At 36.6% G+C, this 27369-nt stretch overlaps 1 long non-coding RNA gene across 1 annotated transcript; it reads left to right on the top strand.

Annotated features, from left to right (window-relative positions):
* The first annotated feature begins 307 nt into the window (after positions 1 to 307).
* Positions 308 to 6223, top strand: LOC110743912. Its single transcript, XR_002523709.2, has 3 exons — positions 308 to 739; positions 2281 to 2367; positions 5316 to 6223. It is a non-coding gene; the product is annotated as an uncharacterized LOC110743912 (long non-coding RNA).
* The last annotated feature ends 21146 nt before the right edge of the window (positions 6224 to 27369 follow it).

The raw sequence follows: 27369 nt of genomic DNA, 5'->3' as shown, positions 1-27369 counted from the left end.
TTTCATGCAGTTGCTGCCTGCCCTAGAGGGGTGAATATGTTAAATAGAGAAGTTTCATCTGCACGAACATTGTTCAAGAACAAATCATCAGGCACATTTCCTTGACTTCAGATTTATTAAACTTAATCCATTCATTTTCAGTCCTCTCCGGAGGTCAGGGACAGATGTGTCTCTCTCCTACTTCAATATCTATTTATTATTTTTTATCTCTCTGCCTATCTATTTATTATCTATATATCTATACACATATACATATATGTATATACACGTACATGCATGTACATGATTTCATAATCTTTGTTCCCAATGACTTTAGAGTATAAAATCCTTCACTTCATATTTCTTTTTGTAAATGACATTTCAATTTTGTGTTAGAGAATAGCAAAATGTAATGTTCTTGTTAATAAATTGTTCCTTTGTGCTTCCCACGTCCCGTGTTACTCTTTCCTATTTTGCCTTAATGTCAATTGCAATATTCCCTACTGAGAATGAAATTGATATAAAATATAACATTCATGATTTAATTTTCGTAACCCAATTGCTGAATTGGAAGGCACTTGACATTTATAATGTGCCAATTTAAAAAATAGCTAAGACATGTTTTTGTGTCACATCGATTATTATTAATAAAAATGTATATATTTACTTAACCCCTTATTTTTGCAGAACATATTGATGCTCTGAAAGACAACCCCAGAAGAGTATGAGGAGACATACACAGTCTACGCAGGCCTGTAAGGTAACTTTTAGAAATTGTACTGGTTCAGTGCTTATGGGAAGCCAGAAATCGTAATCAGTGCATAGCAGAAAGAACAATCAGCTGGTAATAGGGAGTCACTAAACAGATAAAGACAGCATTGCTAAGGACAGCCTTGTGACAATAATAACAGGATCAGGCCCAGTAATTAGGCAGTTTGTGGCAGTTGATCGGAAAAGACGAAGAATTATCTGTGGTTAACCTACATATGCGGGCACTTAGGTTGCTGAAGAATCACAGATGGCACAAAAAAAGTGTGGATGAGATGGGTCCCAAATTATGTGCACTGAAAATACAAGCTGATATATTTTTCTAAAAGAATGCTATTTTATATACAATTCTTACACAAAATCACAAAGTTGTTTAGAAAAAAATCAGAAAGAGCAAAAGTAAATGGAAGGATATGCAATGTCATAGTAAAGGGAGAAATAGAACAGAAAAGAGTGATCAGAAGGAACTCTCCACAATCGACCTACACAAATACAAGCAAAATGATTCAGAAATTGTTCCTGCCCTCAAAGGGTTTATAGGTTAATGCAGGACATGTGTGCACGCACACGTACACACACACACTCTTATACACACACACAGATGTGTAAATATCTATAAAATAAGACAAGATGTTATAAATGCTACAATAAAGTTTAAAAACATGTCTGGGTACTGAGAATTTAGTAATTCTTTTTATGTATGAGGGTGGGAGATTTTTAAAAGGCCAAATAAAATGTGATGTTTAAGCTACATCTTGATAATTGAGAAGAGTTTAGAGAAGTAATGTGGACACAAAGTAGGAAATGAAGAATTAGAAATTAGTGCCCAAGGTCAGAGGGGACAAGCTAGGAGAATGATTCAATGTAGAGATTGTAGGCAATGCACAAGATCGTATGTTCCTCTGTGTGTGTGTGTGTGTGTGTGTGTGTGTGTGTGTCCTGCCACCAGCTTTCCTAGGGTTGGGTATGATGATAGAGCCTCAAATGGGAATGGGTGTGAACACTGATTGTTAGAAAGCCTAGCTGCTAAAAATCAAAAAAGTGTGGGGGTAAGAACTGGGCAGGTCATTTAAGTTTTGCTAATTATCAAATCAACACAAAGACTTTGCAAGAGATACACACTAGTTAGGTGAGCAGAGAGTACCTGTGGATGGTCAGAAGCTCCCAATGTACTTCCAGTACTTGTCTAAATCATTCTATATGAACTAGAATGTCTGATCACCAAAATATTACAATGAATATTATTACTTATCCTTATCTATTCGGAAAAGAAAGCTAGAAGGCAGAAATTCTCAAGTTATTTTCCAGGTGGCTATCTAATTATGAGAAACTGCACAAATCTTCAAAAAATAGCTTCTTTCTTCAGATTTACAATAAGTGAACCAAAGCATTATTGACAGAATACTGTAATAATTAAGATTGCTCTAAAATGGTTGAGATTAGCCAAACTCTCAGTTAAAGCAAATGAGCTAAGACTTACAGAAAAAGTAATCTGCCTTAAATGCCATTTTCTCTTTATTTGGCCCCAAACAGCTGAATAAAACTGCTGAAGCTTCAGTCTCTTTACTACAGAAATAGGCTTTGGTATCTGATGCTGTCATCAGGAACTATGGATCTTGTGTGAGTGATTATTTTTTACTATAAGAACCAAGGTGTATTCGTTGCCTATTGCTGTGTAACAAATTGTCCCTGAACTTAGCAACTTAAAATAATAAACAGCTATTGTTTCATGATTTCTTTGGATCAGGGATCTCTGTGTGGCTTAGTTATGTGTTTGTGGTTCAATGTCTCTTACAAGGCCGAAATCAAGGTGATGGCCAGGGCCACAGGCCTTTCAAGGCTCACCTGAAAGAAGAAGGATCTGCTTTGAAGGTGATTTACCTGGTCATTGCCAGGCCACAGAAGACCCATTTCCGAGCTCACTCAAATGCTTACTGTCAAACACCGGGATTTTGCTGGTTATTAGCTGGAGATCTCTCTGAGTTCATTTCCTGCCATGTGACCTCTGCATAGGGCAGGTGAAAATATGGTAACTGGCTTCCCTCCAAGCAAACAATTAAGAGTAGAGGAGATCATCTAAGATAGAAGCAAAAGTCTAACCTCAGAAGTGCCATCCAATCATTTACGCTGCATCCTGCTCGTTAGATGCAAGTGACTAGGTCTAACCCACACTCAAGGGGAGGGGATGTCACAAAGGACGGAATACCTGAAAGTGGGAGGGTTCACTGAGGGTTGTAATGGAAGTTACCTACTACAGTCTAGCTTCATGTTTTAGTTTCTCTGAAAAATCATTCACACACTCCAAAATCCCAGTTAATGGCTTTGTAGCTCACTGAATAATCCTCTGTTTGATTTCCTGTCTAGTTTTTAGTTGTTGGTATTTATTAGGATAAGCTGCAGCATTTTTTTATTTATGAAAATAAGGACATTGAAAACACAAAAGTGTTGCAGAATATGGGAAATCTATAGTTATCAAATCCATGGAAGATGACACAAAATCCCATCCACATTCCATTTCTCTTGTGCAGTTTGTCACAGTGGAGGGAAAGTAATGCTATGCTTAAAAGCCTATAGGTAACAGCAAATGGTCAAAGTCAAAACAGTTCTGATCTGTTCTTCAGAGGGTATCTCAACTGGAAATACTGTTAACATTTTGTATTAAATGCAATTGAGTTGGTTTGTGGTTTTCCTTTTTACATGAATTTACTAATACTATTGTATTACAAATGCTATATATATAGATATATATAGATATTTTTTGAGACGGAGTCTTGCTCTGTCGCCCACGCTGTAGTGCAGTGACCGGATCTAAGCTCACTGCAAGCTCCGCCTTCCCGGTTCACGCCATTCTCCTGCCTCAGCCTCCCGAGTAGCTGGAACTACAGGCGCCCGCCACATCGCCCGGCTAGTTTTTTGTATTTTTTAGTAGAGACGGGGTTTCACCGGGTTAGCCAGGATGGTCTCGATCTCCTGACCTCGTGATCCGCCCATTTCGGCCTCCCAATGCTGGGATTACAGGCTTGAGCCACCGCGCCCTGCCAACAAATGCTATATTTTATAAGATCAATAATTTACTTTGTTTTTATCTATCTTTGGAGAGCAATCAAGAGACATAATATCAAATAATCAAAAATGTGGGGAAGGGCCTTTAGGGATTACATATACATTTGTTTCCATAAGTGGACAGATCTTACTGGTAGGCAATAATTACTAATGGAGAGAGCTCAGTAACTGGTTTTTGATATTTCAAAATCGCTAATGGAAAACGAACATTTAGCCATGATAAAACTGTGTAGACTAAATGATTAGTTTATTTGCTTTTGTCTGTAGTTATATCACTGAGATATGAAAATTGTCATGTATCTGAAGTTCTCATTAGCATATATTTGCAGATGTGTGTATATATGTGAATATATGTATGGATGTATGTGTATATATATGTGTGTATATATATTCACATATATACACACAAACATACACACCCCCCCAGTAGTGGTGGTCAAATAAATTATGGTTGAGTAAATTCGGTTGGATGAGCAACACACCAGTATTATTAGTTTTTTAAAAAATGTTGAAAACAACTACTCAACTTCTGTATTTACAAATGAGAAAAAATTGACACAGAAATGAAACTGACTTCTTGCAATACATATAGCTAGTTAGTGGCAAATTTGATATTACAACCAAAACTTCTGATTCTTTTTTTTCTTTATTTCTTCTTAAACAAACAAACAAAACGGGATACATGTGCGGAACATTTAGGTTAGTTACATAGGTATACATGTGCCATGGTGGCTTGCTGCACCTATTGACTCATCCTCTGCGTTCCCTCCCCTCGCCCCTCAACAGACCCTGGTGTATGTTGTTCACCTCTCTGTGTCCATGTGTTCTCATTGTTCAGCTCCCACTTATGAGTGAGAACATGAGGTGTTCGGGTTTCTGTTCTTGTGTTAGTTTGTGAGGATGATGGCTTCTTGTTTCATCCACGTCCCTGTAAAGGACATAATCTCATTCGCTTTTTTGGTTGCTTAGTATGGATGGTGTATATGTGCCACATTTTCTTTAACCAGTCTATCATTGATGGGCATTTGGGTTGGTTCCATGTCTTTGCTATTGTAAATAGTGCTGAAATAAACATACGTGTGCATGTGTCTTTATAGTAGAATGATTTATATTACTTTGGGTATATGCCCAGTAATGGGATTGCTGGATAAAATGGTATTTCTGGTTCTAAATCCTTGAGGAATCACCATACGGTCATCCACAATGGTTGAGCTAATTTACATTCGACCAACAAGGTAAAAGCATTTCTATTTCTTCACAGCCTCATCAGCATCTATTGTTTCCTGACTTTAGTAATAGCCATTGTGACTGGCGTGAGATGGTATCTCATTGTGGCAAAACTCCTGATTTTTAACCCTCTTTTTATTTTGGCTGTAAACCAAGACTTTGACTTCATCTAGATAAAGGCCAACTTTTTAAATAGGAAGAAAGAAAACAATATTTTTTAATCAGAACAAGAATCCAGTCTCTGTGGATAGCAGATGTCTTTCTTCTTTCTGCTCCAGGGCCTTGTCTCAAGAACCTACATAGCTATGATGGACAAGGTTAAGTAACAAACACACTGGGGCTGAAAGCTGCTGAACAAGTGCTCTGGTCACCTGTCCTTAGGCAGGAATTCTGGAAGGTATTGTGTATGCTTTCATTAGTTCTACCTCAACTGAACCCCTCTAAAGGTTCATTAGGACAACGTTGATAATGTGCTTTTGTTTTAAATCACCATTCATGTGGTCTGACATACATAGAAATATTCACCAATTTTATGTATATGTTTAGATGATTTGTGACACATATATCATTAGTTAAATATCATCAGAATCAAAGATGTGGGAAATTGCCCTCACCCCTCAGTTTCTCCATGTCCCATTACTCAATTTCCTGCTCCCATCTCTTGCAATAATTGATGATCTTTCTTCAGTATAGTTTTACTTTTTTCTAGAATTTTGTATAAGTGGAATTATACAATACAATGTCTCTTGTGGCAGGCTTCTTTCACAAAAAGATATGATATTTTGCATATCAATATTTCCTTCCTTTTCATTGCTAAGCAGTATTACATTGTATGGATGTGTCATTTTTTTGCTTATTCATGTGTGATAGACCAGGTGTGGTATGGCCACGTCACTTTCTAGTTCTGTGAACATTCACATGCATTAGGGAGCATATGTGTTCGTTTTTCTTGGGTAAATGTCTAAAAGTGATATTGGTAAATCATTTGACAAGTATATGTTTAACTATCCAAGGAATTAGCAAAATAGTTTCCAAAGTGACTGTGCCATTTTGCATTCCCACCAGAAGTCATCCTTATCAGTGTTTGCTTTGACGAGTCTTTTTAATTTTAATCATTCTATAGCATGTGTAGTGTTATCTCACTGAGGTTTCAATTTGCATTTCAACTAATGAAGTTGATCAGGGCTTTGTGTGCTTTTTTTTTTTTTTTTTGGCCATTTATAAATCTTTAATGGTTATCTCTTCTTCTTTCTCTTTCTTTCTTAAATTATTTGTCATGTTAATGAGTTAGAAAGAAGTCTTTATTCTGGATAAAAGCTTTTTAACAGATAAGTACATATATTTTCTCTGGTGTGTCTTTTGCTTTTTCATGTTTAGAGTATTTCAGAAGCAGGAGTTTTAAATTTTGATGGAGTGTAATTTATGAATTTTTTCTTTTATGATTAATGCTCTTTAATTTTTTAACCTAATGCTTTTTTTGCCTAATAAATCTTTGCCTAAGCGGAGGACAATTCTTTTCTCCTGTGTTTTGTTATGGAAGATTTATAGTTTTAGGTTTTCTGTACAGGCCTATGATCCATTTCAAGTTAATTTTTTACATATCACTGCTTCCATCCTGTTCTGTTGTTCTATATGTCTAGCCTATGTCAATACTGCACTGGCTGACTTATGGTACTTTATAGTAAATTTTAAAATTGGATATATGAGTCCTTCACATTTGTTCTTAATTTTCAAAATTCTTTAGGCTATTTTAGTTGCTTATAATTCCTTGTAAATTTTGGACTTAGTTTGTCAATTTATAAAAAAAAAAAGTAATTGTAAAATAAAGTCCTTCCTAGATTTGAACATGGATTGAGTTGAATCTATAGATTAATTTAGAGAAACCTAATTTCTTACTATTGTCTTTCAACCATGAATAGCTTAAACATCTACATTGTTTTGTTTTATTTAGTGTCTCTAAGCAGTGTTTTATCATTTTAATCTTATCATTTCAAGATAATTGCAGAACAAATATGTGCAAATATCCATTGCACATATTTTGTTGGATATTTTAAGTATTTCATGTTTTTTCATGCAATTATGTTGTGATTTTAATTTAAATTTACATTTGTTTATTATCAGTATATAGAATTACAATTGATTTTTGTATATTGCTGTTATGCCCTGTTGCTCTGCTAAACCAACTTAATAGTTTCAATTGGTTTCTTTAAGCAGATTATTTAATGTGTTCTACTAAGAAGATAGCATATTCATTCTATGCAGACACTCTTACATCTTTCTTTTTAATTTTTACACCTATTATTGCTTTCTCTTCTTTACTGCACAGCCTAAGACCTCAAGTCATCCACGATCATGAAATGCAATGGTTGTAATACATAATGTATTATCCTGAAGCAGCTGGCCCCATAGGGCTCTGACACAGCCTTCTAAAAGCAGAGTTAAAATGCCAGTTTAGAGGCAACGCTCTGAAAGTATGGATGTTATCCTTGTGGTTACATTACATGCATTAAATTAAAGATTTATATGGTTCATTGTTCTCAATAAAAAAGAATGCCAAGGAATGAAAAGTGATACACAATCAGTCCATAAGACTGAGATGGTTTGTGTTATGCATTCCCACAACTCCGACTTCCATTGAACTCAAGGTCATGGTTCCCAGTGGGGCACACTCTTGCCAGAGTCAAATAAAGAATTCCACTGGGCCACAAGTTATGGCAACTGCCAGGGTTCTTTGGACTTTTTGTGACCAGGAACCAGCAGGTGAGAAGAGAAGCCACCATAAATCAGAGGCAATTGACTCTGGTAGACAAGAAGAGGTAACACTGCTTCCAATCAATGAACACAGGTGGCTGTAGATGTGCTGAACCCAGGTGATGTACTAGGTGCCTCTGGGTACTAAATACATATAGCAATACTGGCATGATAAGAGTGTGATTTCCAGGGCTCAGATACTGCAGAGATAATAGTTTGGGCCACACCAGATAAGCCAGTAAGACCTGCCAAGGTGAGAGCAAGGATGAGAAGACTTTAAAATGGATAATGGAGGAGAAATAGAAGGAGTAGCAGTGTAGCCCTGAGCATAAATTTTCAAATAGGTCAGCAGTTACTTCCACCAACTTTCCTCTTCTCCATTTCCCCTCAGAGAGAGAGGGAGAGGCACTTGCACCGCAGAGGAGTATTGCTAGAACCTGCAGAAAGAAGGTTTGTGGGGTGGAGTAGGAAGTGGGGGCTGTAATCTCTTGCTGAGAAGGTGTAACTGACTGCAGGCCCCTGCTGCTGTCTCACATTTGCCCTGAGGCAACGTTGGCCACTGCTGGGTCTACCCATGGTGGAGCACACCAGCCGTGCTAATGCAGGCCCATTCCCGTAAGATGGGGGACTCCTTAGTGGATTACTTTGGTTTCAGGACTCCCCATCAACTCTTCTAAGTCTTTTCCATATGGTGCTGCAGTGGTCTGAGACTCTTCCTATCCAATTCTCTTTCCTTCCCATTTCCTTTCCTTCACAGGTGTCAGACCAGCTTTGGGAGCTAAAGATCGCCCTGCTTTCTGTGGCTCTATTTTTTTTTCCACAACTGTTTCCCCAAAAAATCTTTTGCATGTATAATCTCATTTTAGCATTTGCTTTTTGGAAGGCCCACACTATCACATAAGTCAATATAAAATGAGCAATTATTTTAGACTTTGAGTTAGCATTTTCACAAAGCAAGATACACAAATGGCCAAAAATAAAAAGCATGTGAGTTATCAGAGAATGTAAATTAAAATCATAGTTACATGTCATCTAACATCCACTAGGACTAAAATTAGAAATATTGACAACAGTAAATGTGTGAAAAGTTACAAATAGAATTCTCAATGATTGCTGGTGATTGTATAAAAGGTTACTAAAACTTTGGAAGTGCCTTAGAAATTTCTTACACAGTCAATTATACACATACTTTTTGAGGCCAAAACTGCACTTCTATTAATACAAATGCATAAATGAAAGTTTATGTCTAAAGATGGATTTCTACAAGAATATTTATGGAAGCTTTATTCATAATAGCCAAAATTTGGTAGCAGCCCAAATGTCTGTCAAAAGAATGGATAAAAATATTTTGTAGATTTAAACAATAGAATAATACTAATCAATAAAATGAAATGTAATACTGAATCAGAAAACAACATGTGTCTGTCTCAAAATCACTGAACCAGATACAAAACTTATGATATGATTTTCTTTATACACAATTCTAAAAAAAATGCAATTAGTCTATAGCAACAGAGAACAGACCAGTAGTCATCTAGGATGGATCAGGGTAGTGGAGGCACAGGGGCCCTGCAAAGAGGTGGGAGGAGGCTTTGTAGGCAAAGAAAATGTTCTGTAATTTGATTATAGCAGTGGCTTCCCCAGTACATCAACTGTTAAAATTAATTAAACTGCCAATTAAGAGAACTCAATTTACTGGATATAAATTATATCTCAATCAAATTGATCAAAATATTTCCACACATGTGGATTCATCAAACATATTGAAAATAAACTAAATGTTCTAATTTGATGGAATGCAACCCTCATCGTTTGGAAGCTATGTGTCCACAAATAAAAATTCAGAGATAAAGATATGTAAAAAAATATTTTAAAATATGCAATACAGGGGAAAAAACTTTCTAATGTTACCGACATTTTTATGGTCCCATAGCTCATAAAACTATGATCTGTGTTTTTGCAAAGTGCAGAGGGTTTGTGATGTTTTGTATTAGATTAGAATCACAATTTGAAGCATTTGTCATGTTCTTCTTTTCTTGTATCATGTGATTTTTTAATATAAATGCATTTCTTGCATATGTGCTTGAATTTATTATGAGTAAACAAACTTGAAAAATTACATCACTAGTAAATTATCGAAAGTGCTGAGGACAAAGTTATTCTATATTCAGTAAATTTTTAAAAATACATCATTAGAACTTGTCTAAAAGACATTTCTGGAGATAATTCTGATTATTATGCTCATAAGTAATGATTCCATCATTTAAAATGAAATAGTATTAACATTTAAACGGTATATTAAAACAGTATTTCATCTACTGAGTTTCCATAATTCTTAGTAAGTGCTACAGTATTAAAATGCAGTTACATTTTGGTTTGTATCTAGAAGAGCATTATATCTAACATTTCAATAGCACAATATTTGCTCTGTAATATTATGGCTATATTTACAATACTTTCTGTAATAATAAGATTACAGTTATGGAATATAATTATTGTAATTTATTTATACAGCTGCTTTTTACAGTAAGATATTATTACTGTTATTCTGAGCAGTTTTTTAAAAAATGGGAGTGAAGAGGTCATTGAAGCAATAATGTGCAAGAACCATGGATTCACAGCCTGTCTTTCTACTTACCCACAAAATCCGTTTTCTGTTTCTATCATTTCTTTAAATACATATATGTACATTTCTGTATTCCTGAAGGGTGCTGATTTGTGATAAGGAGTATTATCCCATGGCATAAAGGCAGGAGAGATGAGTTGAAAATTCTGAGGCCTGTTCAGATAGCCTCGTTTTGCATTCTGTGATTGAAGATGTAAGAAACAACAAGGTAGTCTTCCAGCATTCTGTGTGTGTCCACATCCTGAGATCTTCATGCTTGGACCTGTACTGCCATTGTGCCTGGGTTCGTTCATCACTTTGTAGTTTGACATCCAGAAATGGGTAAAACAAAGGTGTGAGTCAGGACAATGTTTTCGGTAAGTTTAAGTGTCATGGGGAGGCAGGTTGGAAAAAAGTATATTTTTAAATATGTTTTAACGTGAATGAATATGTATGAATAGTAGTGAGAAACAGCCATTCATGGACGAATACATTAATGATGGAGGGTAAGAGGAGAAGTCAGGGGCAGGTGGGATTCAGAGGAGAATGGGGCAGAGTATGTGTACAATTCAGATAAATCATGGGAAATTAAGGGAATTACCTTCTGGTGAAACTTCTCATTTTAATATATCATTCAAGTAAAAACAAAGTCATCAATTGACTTGGTAGGTTTGTAGGAGAATCAGAGGTTTGAGTTTGGATCAGACTTTTCACCTTCCAGAGAGTAGCAGAGTGAGTTTATTAAAGACATTTAGAAGAGATGCCTGCTGAGTTTAGAGGTATTCTACAAGGCTTCAGTGACAAAATGCATGATGTATTGCTTGGTAAACTAAAACATATTGGAATGGTACTCCATTTACCATGTTTCTATAATTCCTAAAATAAAGCAAAATAAATGAAACTGTTAAAATGCAGTTATAAAATGACATGTAATCTTTATGAAGTTTTCAGTGAATTACAGCTCTATGTTTTAGCTGGTAGATTTTGTCAGTTACTGAAACATTAATCACTACAGAAAGCTAGACATTTTAAAATTTACTTTTTGTATGTATAAAAGGAGTTAGACAAAGTTTCTTGTTCAAATTCCTTGCTGGCACATAGTAAAAATGGAACTCAGAAATTTTATTTTCCAGCCCACTGATTCAGTCACACTGATGAGGCAAAAACAATTCTCTCTGGTAAAACTAGTTTAAACGTGGCAATAAATCAATCTAAAAGCAACTTATAGATTCCTTCATTTCTTTTTCTGACAGATTCAGCTAGTGACATGAAATTTTTGTGTAACAAGAAACTATTTTGTGTCTTCTATCAGGTCAAGCTTACTCACATCTTAAATGGTGTCAACATCCAAATTCCTAAGCAAGGCTTTAAATGAAGAAAGAAAATACCAACGTATGCTAGATCGTGCAAAGTGACCTTGTTTTAATTAACCATTTAATTTTTTTAACCATATATCACAAATACAACTCCTTCCTCCCCAAATTCCACCACTGGTCATTTAACAAACCCATTTCATGTGGCAAACATAAATCTTCTCCACAGTGCACCTTTTCCAAAAAAACTGCCTCTAAAAGTTCTAACCACTTTAGGTCCAATTCTAGTACTGCCTTTGCCAAGAAAGTGTCTCTAGTCATGTCTACAAACTATTAAAAAATAGGCAAAACCTGAAAAGACATTTTATCTTTATTCTTTATTCTTTTTTTTTAGATGGGATCTCACTCTGTTGCACAAGCTGAAGTGCAGTGGTGTGATCTTGGCTCCCTGCAATCTCTACCTCCTGGGCTCAAGTGATCCATCCTCTCACCTCAACCTCCTGAGTAGCTGGGGCCACAGGCCATGTCACCATTCTTGCCTGGCTAAATTTTTGTGGTTTTTTTTTTGGTAGAGATGGAGTTTTGCCATGTTGCCCAGGTTAGTCTTGAATCTCTGAGCTCAAGTAATCTGCCTGCCTTGGCCTCCCAAAGTGCTGGGATTACAGATGTGAGCCACTGTGCTTGGCCCATACATATTGAAGAGAAGAGATACAAATGGCCAACAGGAATATGAAAAATGCTCAACATCTGTAGTCGTCAGAGAAATGCAAACTAAAACCATGGAAGTATCATCTCACTCCTGTTAGAGTGGCTGTAATAAAAAAAAAAAGAATAACATGTTGACGAGGGAGAAAAGGAACCCCTCATACATTGTCAGTGGGAATGTAAATTAGTACAGCCATTTTGGAAAACAGTTTGGAGTTTCCTCAAAAAACTAAAAATAGAATTACTCTATGATTCAGCAATCCCACTACAGGGTATATATCCAAAAGAATTGAAATTGGCATGTGGAAGAGATACCTGTACTCGCGTGTTTATTTCAGAATTATTAACAATAGTCAAAGTATGGAAGCAACTTAAGTGTCCATCAACAGAAAAATAGATTTTTAAAATGTGGTATTCCATTTTAAACAATGAAATATTATACAGCCTTAAAAAAGGAAATTCTCTCCTTTGTGGTAACAGGCATGAAACTGGAGAACATTATGCTAAGTGGAGTAAGACAAAAGGACAGATACTATATAATCTCACTTATATGTGGAATCTAAATATGTCAGTCTCATTGAAACAGAGAGTAGGAAGGTGATTACCAGAGGTTGGGAAGTGCGAGGGAGAAGGGATAGGGACAAGGGAGATATTGATCAGAGGGTGTGAATGTTCATTTAGATTGGAGGAATAATTTTTAGTGCAATAATCTATTGCACTGCATGGTGACCACAGTTAATAATGTATTGCATATTTCAAAATTGCTGGAAAAATAAATTTTTAACATTCTCACCACAAAAAAATGGAAAGAGGATGAGGTAATAGATATGTTAATTTGCTTGATTGAATGTTGGGGTGATCAGACCCAACACCAGGTCATGGGGGCGACGAAGTCCGGCGGAATCCAAGGACTGAGAAAAGACAGTTTGAGAGAGAAAGGTGGGGCCGGGGGCATCGCGGTCATGGAGGCTTTGAAAGCCCAGAGCTCTGGGAGCCCATGCTATTTATTGGTAATCCACCAGGTGGTGAGAATGTAGAGGTCAAAAGGGCACGTTGCATTAAGCACATGAGTTACAGCTGTGATGGTTTAGCATTTGCTCTGCTACTTGAGATAATGGAGAGCAGATTCTTTTAACTCAATTTATAATCGATCCTGGGAGAGCAAAGAGCAAGGAGCCAGCAAGTCTAGACGCATTCCAGAGCCACGAGCCCTGGATTCTATCCAAGCCACAAAGGATTTTATGCCCTGGGCTTAGACTATGGTGCATCAGGGTAGTCTTCCAACCCTTTAGCATAGAGCTTGATGTTCCATAGGCCACAAGGGGTTTTAGACCCTGGACCCCGGATATGTTCCAAGACTCTTTTACATTATGTCAGACATGCAAACCCTCCCTGCCTCAGCTTCTTCCAACACTCAGCTTTTCCCAACAGTTGAAACTTTCTACAATGTATACATAAATCAAAATATCACGTTTTACCTTATAAATATACACAGTTATTATCTGTCAATTACAGATAAATTAATAAAAAGCTTTTTTGGAAGTTCTTAATACATGAAGAGTTAGCAAATGGTCAAACATTAATGGATTAGAGGTAGATAGGGAGATGGGAGGATGCACAGAGGGTAAGTCATTAAGTTAAGATAGCACTCTCTGGGGAAGAGCCTGGTTGGACATGGCACGTGGTCCATCATTGTACTTACTGTTTGCCATGACGACAAGACAGTGAGAGGATCAGGAATTACTGAAAATGAGGTATAATAGATGCAAGGTGCATTTCATTTATTTTTAAACTTTTAAGACTATTCTCTCCTTGAATTTTATGTGGTTATTTAGGGCCATCCTCTGCTCTATTTATGTTAATACTATTAGTATTGCTGTACAAAAATTATTCTTTACAATTTTGTTAATTTCCTTTGATCATGCCCCAGATGCATTGTTTTTTTTAAAAGGTTTCTGGTACTTGCTGTCAAACTAGAAACATTGGACCAAATTACATTAGTTTACAACATGTTAGTTTCAGTTTTATCAATCCTATTCAATGAATTTTCTGTCAATTCTGACATCAATATCACTCAATTATTAGAACAATATAGTATTTTTAGATTTGAACGTCATGTTTTTACTCTTTGTTAAAAAAATTTGTGTTGTCATTTTTCTGACCTTCATATTCTAATCAAGATTCCTCAACCTTGGCAACTTAACATTTTGGACCAGGTGATTCTTTCTTGTAGGTGCTATTTAGTGGAGAATGTTAAGTAGGATCTCTGGCCTCTACCAGCTAGATACAAGTAGGAATAAGCATGGCTATGACAACTAAAAATGTCTCCAGAAGTTGTCCAGTGTCTTCTGGGGGTACATAATTCCTGTTCAAGAACCACTCTTGTAAATAAACTGCGACATCATTTTTTTAATTGAAAAGTCAATCCCACTAGAAATTTCAATTGGCATTCAATTAATCTTATAAATATAAGGGTAAAAATGTAAAAAATAAACTTCTTGACAACATCTGTTATTCTTAATCAATGTATTGTGGTGCCAAACCTTAGTTTCTAACACTGCCTTTTGTTTTGTTTGTTTGTTTGTTTGTTTGTTTTGGGGGGATGGAGTCTCGCTCTGTGGCCCAGGCTGGAGTGCAGCAGCGATCTCGGCTCACTGCAAGCTCTGCCTCCCAGGTTCACGCCATTCTCCTGCCTCAGCCTCCCGAGTAGCTGGGACCACAGGCGCCCGCCACCACGTCTGACTAATTTTGTTTTTGTATTTTTAGTAGAGATGGGTTTCACTGTGTTAGCCAAGATGGTCTCGATCTCCTGACCTCATGATACGCCCGCCTCGGCCTCCCAGAGTGCTGGGATTACAGGCATGAGCCACCGTGCCCAGCCCTAACATTGCTTTCTTAATGATTCACAGATTTTCTATCCTCTCCTGAAAAATATGCGTTATCCATTAATATTATTGCTTTTGTATGCGATATGAGAGATTTCTTCTAGACATTGCCCATAGGAAGGCTATGAGTGCTGGTAATCTTAATTTGTGAAGTATTTCATGAAAGTGTATGAGTGTGAACATAGATGTCTCTGTGTGTAGGTTTGTGTAAACATAAGGCTATCATATTTTTTGTGGAAGGTTAGGAAGGGTAAATTAAACTCCCTTTGAAACACAAACAGAGGCTCAGCAGTTTGAAAAGCTCTCTGTCAATAATGAGACAGAGTCAGGGCAATGTAAAATGGATTGCCAAGGTTGGAAAGGGTGAACGCATAAGTGATGCCAATTGTTTCGTGGCATCTAGATACAATCAATATTGAAAAACATTATCCTTGTGGGTAGCTATTAGGCTCATTTCTCCCATTATGCTGAATCCTACATAAAGAAATTATTTTATCAATGATAAAGGCGGACACTAGTTAAAATGCTAAGGACTCATTTCAATCAGTAATAATTATTGCAATAGAAAAAAGAGTCCATTGTGGACTGAACTCAACTTTGATTTGTACAGAGGTGACAGGAAATTCTAAAGAGAGAACAAGGGAATAAATAGGAAAGGAGGTGAGCATGAGTTTGGTAGAGTCAAGGATGTGAAAAAATACAAACAGTTAGTTAGTGTGACTGTGGTTAGGCCAGCTGTGCTTGCTAGCTGGAGATTATAGATATTTATCATCCCAGAGAGAATGGGAGACAGAGGCTCTGTCCTCAGGTGTTGGCTGAAACAAATAGTAAAATTTTTTGCAGCCTTGAATTTTCTCAAGCAGGCACTATAAAGGGGGTCTAGGGTCATCTTAAGGATGTGGCCTGGAGGTGTTAGAAATGATGTTAGTGTTTGTTGAAATTTTTATGGGCCTAGTTGAAGTCAAAGCCTAGTGGAACAGGAGGCCCAGAGGAGCCCGGCTGGAGTTTGGTCAAGGAGAGAATCTTTGTTAGTCCCACAGAGATCAATGTAGTCAATTTTCCCAGCTATTTCCATGTTTGCTATCAGCGCTTGTTTGTTGAAAAGTTAAATTAGGCATCAGAGAGAAAGTAAATTTGAGAAATATAAAACTGAGCTAAAATGGAACTTCCATCTGTATTCTTATTCAAAAATACATCATACTTTGCATATCAGAAATCCATAATGAATCTTGAAGCTTATACACATTTTTGTGTAATATTGTTGGGAATATCTCCTTGACTGCCATTAGTACATGTATAAGTTTGGTATGAATTTAGAATGCCATTTATGCTTAATTTAGGGAAGATTATGTCTTACTTTGCTCCAGAACCAAACAAGATGCATTCAACTACAAAATATAGAATGTAAATATATAGTCTATTTCAAAATCTTCAGAATTTATTCTGATGTATTATCTAATATAAATACCAGGATGTTTTAAAAGTTTGACTTAATATACTTGACTTATAGGGACAATAACTTTTAGATACTGAATGCAATGTCTACATCATCGAAAGTCCTTAACCTTATAAATCTCTAAAAGTGCCTTTAACTATAAGTGATTTAACTGAGATCTGGATAAATCCCAACCAGCAGAATGAAAAATGTCTTTAAAGAGAAAGTCTAGAATATTAGATAAGGAGCAAAAACACAAGACCTGTATTGGTATAAAAACATTTTCTCTTAGAAACAATTTTTCTTACTGATAGAAGAATATTCTTCCTGAAGCAGGACTCAGTGCTGGGGTATAGAAAATTGTTCGTGATGCTATAAATTTTTACCACCAAGAGTTTTAAGTTATATAGTCAGATTCTGTACACTAACATCATCTTCAAAAGTATGAGGTTTCTAGTTGCATCTTTACTGTATTTACTCAGGTTGCCGCCATATATAAAGGAGTGCAAGAGTTCATAAAACTTACTCCCTCTGCTCTGAAGGTGAAAAGCACACTTTAGTAGCAAAAGAAAATGGGTTTTGAAAGCAAAACAAGGAAAGAAATCTCTCTGGGCCCTACTTCTATTTCTTAAAAAATAAGTCAATTTAGTTTTAGTGGTAATAAATAGATACATGATTTAAATAAAGACCAGTTCAATTCTGAAAAAGAATGAAGTGACTTCAAAAATATGATTAATGTTTAACATACTCTCTTTAGAAAAACATATAGACTTAAATAATCTAGATTGGTTTTTCTTGGAATGATCATAATTTCTGAAACTATTTTAACAGGTGTGGAAATGTGCTTTTTTTTTTTTTTTTTGAGATGGAGTCTCGCTCTGTGGCCCAGGCTGGAGTGCAGTGGCCAGATCTCAGCTCACTGCAAGCTCCACCTCTCGGGTTCACGCCATTCTCCTGCCTCAGCCGCCTGAGTAGCTGGGACTACAGGCGCCCGCCACGTCGCCTGGCTAGTTTTTTGTATTTTTTAGTAGAGACGGGATTTCACCATGTTAGCCCGGATGGTCTCGATCTCCTGACCTCGTGATCCGCCCATCTTGGCCTCCCAAAGTGCTGAGATTACAGGCTTGAGCCACCGCACCCGGCCGGAAATGTGCTTTAGGTTTTTTGTGTGATCAACAATGGGAAAGACTAGTTCAGCATCTGTCTTAGTCAGTTTGGCTGCTGTAACAGAAATACCGTAAGTTGGCTGGCTTAAACAATAAGCGTTTGTTTCACATAGTTCTGGAGGCTGAGAAGTCCAAGAGCAAGGTGCCGGCAGATTCAGTGTCTGGTGGGTGTCCACTTTCTGTTTCATAGAGGCTGTCTTCTTGCTATGTCCTCACCAGGTTAAGCAAAGAGGCAAGAGACCTCTTTGGGGTTTCTTACTTCATAAATGGAATTAAGGGCGTTAATTCCATTTATGAGTCTCCACCTTCATGACCTAATCATCTTCCAAAGTCCCCGTCTCCTCATTTCATTACAGTGGGAGTTAAGATTTCAACATATGATTTTAGGGGGACACAGACATTCAGTCCTTAACAGCATCCACACAGTCAAGTTGCAGCAGAGTTCTAAATAGGACATACATTTGAATGATCTGTCCGAAAGAATATTTGCGAAGTGTATCATCTTTACTCCACAAATGTATAATTCCCTGAAAAGCACATTCTACGTGCCTTAAATGTGAGATGTGAGCCAATGGGAAAACAAGCTCATATATTGAATATTAAGCCAGCTTATCAGGTTTCTTTCATTAGATACAACTGATTTCTAAACTTAGGACCATGGATATTGCTAAAATTCTTTTCAAGGCTTTTCTTCATTAACTATTTTAAGAAATATACAAAAGGCCTTCAGGATGACTAGAACATGAATACAGACAGCCTCTTAAGGTCATCTATCACTGCTGATGTTTTCGAGTGTAAGAAAGGAGCATTGTCTGAGAAGTGGTCCTTTTCCTACCATGAAAAGTATTTTTATTTTTTCTATGTATTAGTTGACAGATTATTATATTTAATGTATATCTCTAATTCCCTTTTTCTAATCATATGTCACTTTTAAATCTAGGTTTGACTCCTGTTGCTGCTATTACACATTTACCGGATATCAGTTAAAGTCAGTGGAGAAGGACATTTTTGTAGTAGTATTTTGTTAACACATACAAACTAAAAATGAAAACAAAACAAAATTATAGTTCTCACTCTATGTTCTAGAACTTTAGGCAGTCAACATTTTAAAGAGATAGATAACTACTATTTTTAGTAATAGATAAACCTAATGTATAAAGACAGAATTTGTCTTTAAATTATTTATGTCCTCCAAACAAATATTACTTTAACTACCTGTATATTTATTGTTCTTGATATTTCTATACAATGACTCTTCTTTCATTTTCATTGATTTATTCATTGATTTATCTCCATCCCCAATTCCATGTCTTTGTACTAGTAATCCCTGATTAGACGTCAAAAATAGAAAGCAGGTTTTATTCATATATTCATTGATTCAATGAACAATTATAATTGAGTTCCCACAGTGTCCCAGGCATTGTCCTAAGCATAAAGGTATCGATAGATTAACAAAATTAACCTGCTCTCTGAACCACTCAGCCTACTGTTTACCAGATATTGGGCCTAACATTTCACAAATTATTCCACTTCATTTTAATAAAAATCCTGTGAAACATATAGTATTACAATCTAGTTCTATACATTAACAAATTCAAGAATATTTACTTGACTTGGCTTTGTCATCTGATTGGAAAAGCACCAGTGCTGCTTAGCTGATAGCATACACATGTCCTTCTCAGGGTATTTTTTCTTTTTTAAATTGGTTGAAGAATAAACAAACAAACAAACTGCCAGGTCAAACCATTGAATACAGAAGATAAAATCATGATGAAAGGATTGTTTTTCACTCTCCTTTAAAAAGTACATTTTATTTATGTGCTCAGGTTGTTTAGTATTCTTTAATAAATGAATAAATTAAATCTGGATTAATAATAATACAAATAGTTGTTTTGCATTGTAGTTGTAAAATAATAACAATGTGAGGAAAAGCTCTGGGTCTGAGATAAACTGTACCATATGATATTGAATAGTCCATTGGTAAGGAAGGCAGAAAGTTAAAAAAAAAAGTTATTAGAGGGGATTATTATTGAAAATGAAAGGAAGCTTCTAACCAGAGACATTTTCAGACTCTGTTCATTTCATCCTCACATCATGTAAAAAACAGAAACAGGCATAACAATGACTACAAAACACTGTGCTGGCTGACAAAAAATATTTTGGGTTATTTTCATTTGCCAGTTTGGGTCATGGATGAAGTTTACCATTCTACTTTAGGTGTCTTCACCTATAGATTTAAATACAACTTTGGATGAAGGTAAGTGGTTTCTAAGGATGTTTTTTAAAACCCATATGATACTTTATTATTACTTAGACTGCAAAACAAAACAGAAAGCATTTGGTCGATGGCTTGTAAGGTGATTTTTGAAATTAAAGCCAATCTTCGCAGAACTAACACAGGCGAAACTCATAAACTTTCAAATGAAATTGGCCTCTGCCAAACAATATTGACCAATTATCATCACAGCTGTATTTGCAAAACCATAGTAAAGGAAGTAGTGTGCTATTTTGTTTGGACTCTATTTGAGAACTAATTAAAATGGTCTAAAAAATTAGAGCAAACTTTATCTTAAAATCTTAGATATCTGTTTTTATTTAAATCACTTATTTTCCAATTCTTTGGATAGTCATTCAAATTATGGGAAATAAAAATTTCAATTTGCTTTAATTAACATATTTTTCATTTCTACATGAAATGGCACTATTACTTGTACGAGACGAATATAGCTGGAAGATTGACAGATGTTATTATGAACATAAATGGCCATAATAGTCGGCATGAATTTTGAATGCTGTAATTACCCAATGGGATGGACTAATGCTGAGTTTGACTACACAAAATTTTCCCTGAAGCGTTGCATGGAAAATTTCATACATGAAGTCAACTCGTTGATTTTACAATAATGTAATTCTGGAGTAAATACTAATTGTGTGTGTGTGTGTGTGTTTTGTATAGTATGCTCTTGATTGTTCAATATATCATGACACTCTACAAGGCAGGATTCAGGAGGGGGTGCTAACTTGCTCCAAAGCTCTCACTTTTTAATTTACTTTAGTGACTCATTTTGAGATTCAATGTCACATGAGTCAGACCACAGCTTGTGTCATTCTTATTCTGATAAGAAACCGTTTGGCATTTTGAAAAATGACCTCCATGTAATCACAATCAGAATACATAAGGATGTTTTAATGGGGAAAAATCCTTTTCTATTCAATCAGTGTGTGTGTTTCTTCTCATAAGCCACTACATAAACTGCAAATTTCAGCAGATAAAGTTTAACTCAGTTTGTTCAGTGCATTTGTCTTTAGATATTGCTTGGAATAGTATGAACAGGGCAATCAGCCACTTCAAACTATTGCCTACTATCTAACGTAATATGAATAAAGTAGATACCACATTATACACATGAAAAATGATTTCAAGGGTAAATTCAATTTTATTTTCCTGAGAAGTTAGCTCTTTAAAAAGTATAATATTGAAGATAAAATACAGTATTGAAATATAAATTAAGGTAAGAAAAATGATTGAAAGCAAAATAAAATCTAGGTAGGAAAGTGGGTGAACCTTTTTAAGTTTTTTAGGGTAAAAGCATATAATGGCATCTGTATATGTATGACCTTGTCTCTCCAACATATATAGTCATTACTTTACAAAATTAATATTATAAACTTATGTTTTTCATTTATTGCTAATTATAAGATTAATATGTTTTGTTGTTATTCATCAAAAACAAATTAAGATTAAATATATCATAAAAGATTTTGCAATGTAATCCATTATGTGCATAGTGCTGACCACCCATCAATGTTTAACAAGTGCATATCAACAATCACTAAATGCCTTAGTTCCTGATATACTTTCTAAGTGAGCAGGTGTTTTCAAAAGTGATCTAAAAAGGGCAATTTTTGCTTCAAATGATGTATGGAATTATAGGGAGAAGGATCAATAAACTAGGGTTGAGAAAGTAAAGTGAGAACTCAGGCTGCAAGATGATTTAGTGGAGAGAAGAAGTAGTAATTATTGAATAACTCAGTAAGTAAATAGGAAAGGTCCTTAATAAGCACAAGATAAACAATGGAGAGAATCTAAATTAAATATAACCAATCAGCACGCACACACACACACACACACACACACACACAGATATTCAATGTATTCATTCAACAATTTTAATAAAATATTTATCATGCTCTAGGCACACTTGTGGACGATGGGGATACAGCAATCAGTGAAAAAGGCAAAAAATATCTGTTCTTAACGGCCTTCACGGAACTCGTATTCCAGTGAGACACAGGATTAACAGGAAAAATGAACAAATTATAATGTACATTAGTAAGAAATTAATGCTATGGCAGAAATAAAACAGGGGTGAGGGTAAAGGAATGTTGAGAAGTGGGTTAAACTTTAGATAGGTGTTAGTTTGTTATTGATGCTGTAACAAATTGCTACACATTTAAGAGCTTAAAACAACACGAAGTTACTACCTTTTGGTTGTGTAAAGTCATATAGACCCAGGGTGTAATGGGTCTCACTGGGCTAAAATCAGGATGTTGGCAGGGCTGCATTCCCATCAGGTTGCTCTAGGGGAAAGTTCATTTTCTGGCCTTTTCTTGCTCCTGGGGACCATCCACACTCATTGTTGGCTCATGACTTTCTTCCTGCATCTTCAACACTGGCAAGGCTGCCTGTCTCTGTGTGTTTCTTCCGCAGTCACGTTTCCCTCCTGGCTGTCCTCTTCTGCTTTGCTCTTCTACTTTGAAGTACTCTTGGAATTCTGTGGAGCCCACGTGGATAATCCAGGATGATGTCCTTATTGTAAAGTCGACTAACTAGCAACCTTCATGCTATTTACAACTTTAATTCCCCTTTGCCATGTTACCTAACATATTCACAGGTTTGGGGGATTAGGACGTGGCCATCTTTTATTCTGCCTATAATGAATATACAAGAAAAGGAGACAAGGATAGCCAATAAAAGCCTCACTCACATTTGAGTAAAGATGGAATGAAAATGTAACTCCTGCTGCAAGGGCTCTGAAGCAGCGGTTTGCGTAGGCCGTCTAGAAATAGTGTGACTGAAATAAAGAGCTCAGGATAAGAACATGAGCAATAGGAGAGGAGTTCAAAGAATTAATGGCAGAATTTGGAGGTAAAATAGTGTTTCGTAGCAAAAAAAACCAAACCAAAACAAAACAAAACAAAAAACTGACTTCTACACTGAGTGAGATAAAAATCCCTATAGGATTTTAACCAAAAAGGTAACATTATGCCAAAGATTTAGAAAAGATAATCCTGGCAGCTTGTTGATGGTCAAAGGCAGCATCTAGAGAAGACCAACCCAAACAACAAGAATCTGTATAGAAGGTGAGGGGGACAGGGCCCAGCAGTAGTAGCAGTAAGAAGTGAGAAGCAGTTGGATTCTGGGTATATGTCAAAAGTAGAGCTGGCAAGATTTGCTGGAGGTTTACAGCTGTATTGTAAATAAAAGTGGTTAAGGGAATCTCCAAGGTAGTTGAGTTTCACATTTGGAAAAACTCATCTGCCTTTTATTGAGATGGGTAAGATTATGAGAAGAGCATTATGATTTTATTTGATTTGTTTTTTAGAAACAGAGTCACTCTGTTTGTAAAAGTCTCACTGCAGCCTCAAACTCCTGGGCTCAAGCAATCCTCCTGCCTCTTCTTCCCGAGTAGCTGAGACTACAGGCATGTGTCACCATGCCCGGCAACAGTGGGTTTTTGATGGAAGATAATATTAGGAGTTAAACTTGAACACATAATGCTTAAGATGGCTGTTAGACATCCAAATTAAGATAGCAAATAGAGGGTTGAATAGATGAGCCTAGAGTTCAGAGAATATATAAATTGTAATAAGTGAAAGATTATGTATGTTTTTCAAAGCCATGAAATTGATTGAGGTAGTCAACCAAGAGTTTAGATAAGAAATAAAAGAGACTAAAGACTAAACACTGGGACACACGAAATGGAAGTGAGGGGAAGGAAGAGGAACCGTGAAGGAAAACTGAGAGACAAGAAAGAGAAGTTGGGACAAGACCACGATATACAGAGTCCTGAGAGCCTAGAGGAGAAAATGGTTCCAAGAGTCATAACTACTCTGTCATGCTGTTGTGTCAAGTGAGCAGATGGCGAAGAATTGCCACTGGATTTGGTGATGTTAAGGGGTTTTGTTGATGGGCACAGCTGCAGTGGGAGGCAAAACTGAGATTGGGGTGAATAGAAGACTTGGGGAAGAGAATCAGAGACAACAAATAAAACTTTGTATACATTTTTTCTTTGTGCACATGAAATGCTTTGTACACATTTTGCTGTAAAACTTTACATAGTAACTGAAGAGGAATGGGGTAAATGTAACATTCTAAGATAAGAGAAGTAATATTTATTGTGGAGAGTGAGTTACTAGAGATGAAAACTTCAGACATGAAAAAAGGGAGAATTGCTAGAAGAATATTCCTGAGTGTAGGCAGGAGAGAAATGAATTCTAGTGCAGACATCTTGACCTTGGCTAGTAGAACATGAAATTTATTCATAGGTACAAAAAAGAAGGCAAAGTATGTGTGTACAGATGCTGAAACTATAAGTGGTGGTGATCTTATGGAGGATTTTTGGGATGGCCTCAGTATTTTCAGTGAAACAAAACACAACACCAGCTCATATAGAGAATGAGTTTTTGGTGGTGTACATTTGAAGATAAAAGGCAGTGAGAGAATAGATGACTTAAGAAATATAGAAAAACTTTGTGTCACCATTATGGGTTTAACTGAAGTTAGTGTCAGGGAATTTAGGAGAAACTAGTTATCATGGTTCTCTGGTTTTTTCCCATCCCCATTCAGCTCTCTCAGTACAGAGATACAATATTGGGGGGGACCAAATTTAACTAGGGTTGTGGTTTAAGTAACTAACAGTGACAAAGTGACAGGGACAAGGGCTTAGTTGTACAGGCAGACCTGGTTTCATTGTGCTTCACTTTATAGTGCTTCACAGATCTTGCAGTTTTTTGTTTACTTGTTTGTTTCTTTGTTTTTTGAGACAGATCCTTGCTCACCCAGGCTGTTGTGCAGAGGCACAATCTTGACTCACTGCATCCTCCGCCTCCTGGGTTCAAGTGATTCTCATGCCTCAGCTTCCCAAGTAGCTGGAATTACAGGCATGCAACACCATGCCCAGCTAATTTTTGTATTTTTAGTAGATGTGTGGTTTTGACATGTTGGCCGGGCTGATCTCAAACTCCTGACCTCAAGTGATCTGCCTACCTCAGCCTCCCAAAGAGCTGGGATTACAGGTGTGAGCCACCATGCCCGGCCTCCATTTTTTACACATTGAAGGTTTATGGCAACCGTGTGTTGAGTAATTCGATTAGCACCGTTTTTTTTTTTTGTTTTTTGTTTTTTTTTTTAACCAGCATGTAGTCACTTTGTGTCTCTGTGTCACGTTTTGGTAATTCTCATAATATCTCAAACTTTTTCATTATTATTATATATGTATGTTGGCCTGTGATCAGCAGTTTTAATGCTACTGTTGTAATTGTTTTGGAGAACCATGAACTGTACCAATATAAGACAGCAGACTTAATAAATGTGTGAGTTCTGACTGCTCCACCTACTGGCCATTTCCTCAGCTGTCTCCCTCACCTTAGGCCTCCCTATTCCCTGACACATACCTATAATAAAATTAGGCCAATTAATAACCATACAATATAGCCTCTCAGGGTTCAAGTGAAAGAAAACGTCACACATAACCTCACTTTAAATCAAAAGCTAGAAATGATTAAGCTTAGTAAGAAAGGCATGTTGGAGGCTAAGCTAGGCCAAAAGCTACACCTCTTGTATGAGTTGGTTAGCCAAGCTGTGAATGCAAAGAAAAAGTTCTTGAAGAAAATTAGAAGTGCTACTCCAGTGAACAAAGGAATGATAAGAAAGCAAAATAGCCTTACTGCTGATATTGAGAAAGTTTGAGTGGTCTGGATGGATCGAAACAGTCACTATATTTTCTTAAGCCCAAGCGTAATCCAGAGCAAGGCCCTAACTCTTAAATTCTATGAAGGTTGAGAGAGGTGAGGAAGCTGCAGAAACATAGTTGGAAGCTAGCAGAGGTTAGTTCATAAGGTTTAAGGAAAGACATCTCTATAACATAAAGGTGCACAGTGAAGAGCAAGTGCTGATGAAGAAGGTGCAGCAAGTTATCCAGAAGATCTAGCTAAGATCATTGATGAGAATGGCTACAGTCACCAACAGAATTTCAATGTAGACGAAAGAGCCTTCCGTTGGAAGAAGATACAATCTAGGACTTTCATTGCTACAGAGGAGAAGGCTATGCTTCTCCAAACTTCTCAAAGTTTGGAAGCCTCTGTCTTCCCAACTTCAAAGGACAGGCTGACTCTCTTTATAGAGGCTAATGCAGCTGGTGATTTTAAGACGAAGCCAATGCTCATTGACCATTCTGAAAATCCTACCACCCTTAGGAATTAAACTAAATCTATTCTTCCTGTGCTCTATAAATGGAGCAACAAAGCCTAGATGTCAGCACATCTGTTTACAGCACGGTTTATGGACTATTTTAAGATCACTATGGAAAAAAAAGTTCCTTTCAAAATATGGCTTCCCATGAACAATGCCCCTGAGCTCAGATGGAGCTGTACAAGGAAACAGGCACTGTTTCACAAGTTATAACACAGTGGCCATTACGTAGCTCATGGATGAAAGAGGAATTTCGACCTCCAAGTCTTTTTATTTTTGAAATACACTTTGCAAGGATATAGCTGCTGTATATATAGTGATTCTGATGGATTTGGGAAGAGTAAACTGAAAGCCTTATGAAAAGAATTTACCATTCTAGAAACCGTTAAGAACATTTGTGATTTAAGGGAGGAGATTAAAATATCAACATTAACAGGAGTTTGGAAGAAGTTGATTCCAACCCTCAATGGATGACTTTGTGAGGTTCAAGACTTCAATGGAGGAAGTAACTGCAGATATGATGGAAATAGCAAGAGAACTAGAATTAGAAGTGCAGCCTGAAGATGTGACTGAATTGCTGTAACCTGATGACAAAACTTGAATGGATGAGGAGTTGCTTCCTATGGATGAGTGGTTTCTTGAGAGGGAATCTACTCAAGGTGAAGATACTGTGGACATTGTTGAGATGACAACAAACAAATATTCCATAAATGTAGTTGATAAAGCAGTGGCAGGCGTTGAGAGGATTGACTTCAATTTTGACAGAAGTACTGTGGTTAAATGCTGTCGAACATCGAACAGTATTAATTGCTACAGAGATTTTTTTGTTTGTTTTTTTAGACAGAGTCTTGCTCTGTTGCCCAGGCTGGAGTGCAGTGGCCCGATCTTGCCGATCTTGGCTCATGGCAACCTCCACCTCCCGGGCTCAAGTGATTCTTCAGCCTCAGCCTCCCGAGTAGCTGAAAGTACAGGTGCATGCCACCACGCCTGGCTAATTTT

This window comes from Papio anubis, chromosome 8 (genome assembly GCF_008728515.1).
Source record: "Papio anubis isolate 15944 chromosome 8, Panubis1.0, whole genome shotgun sequence".
Classification (NCBI taxonomy): Eukaryota; Metazoa; Chordata; class Mammalia; order Primates; family Cercopithecidae; genus Papio; species Papio anubis.
The sequence above is the reverse complement of the archived record's forward strand: the minus strand, read 5'-3'. Positions and strand labels throughout refer to the sequence as shown.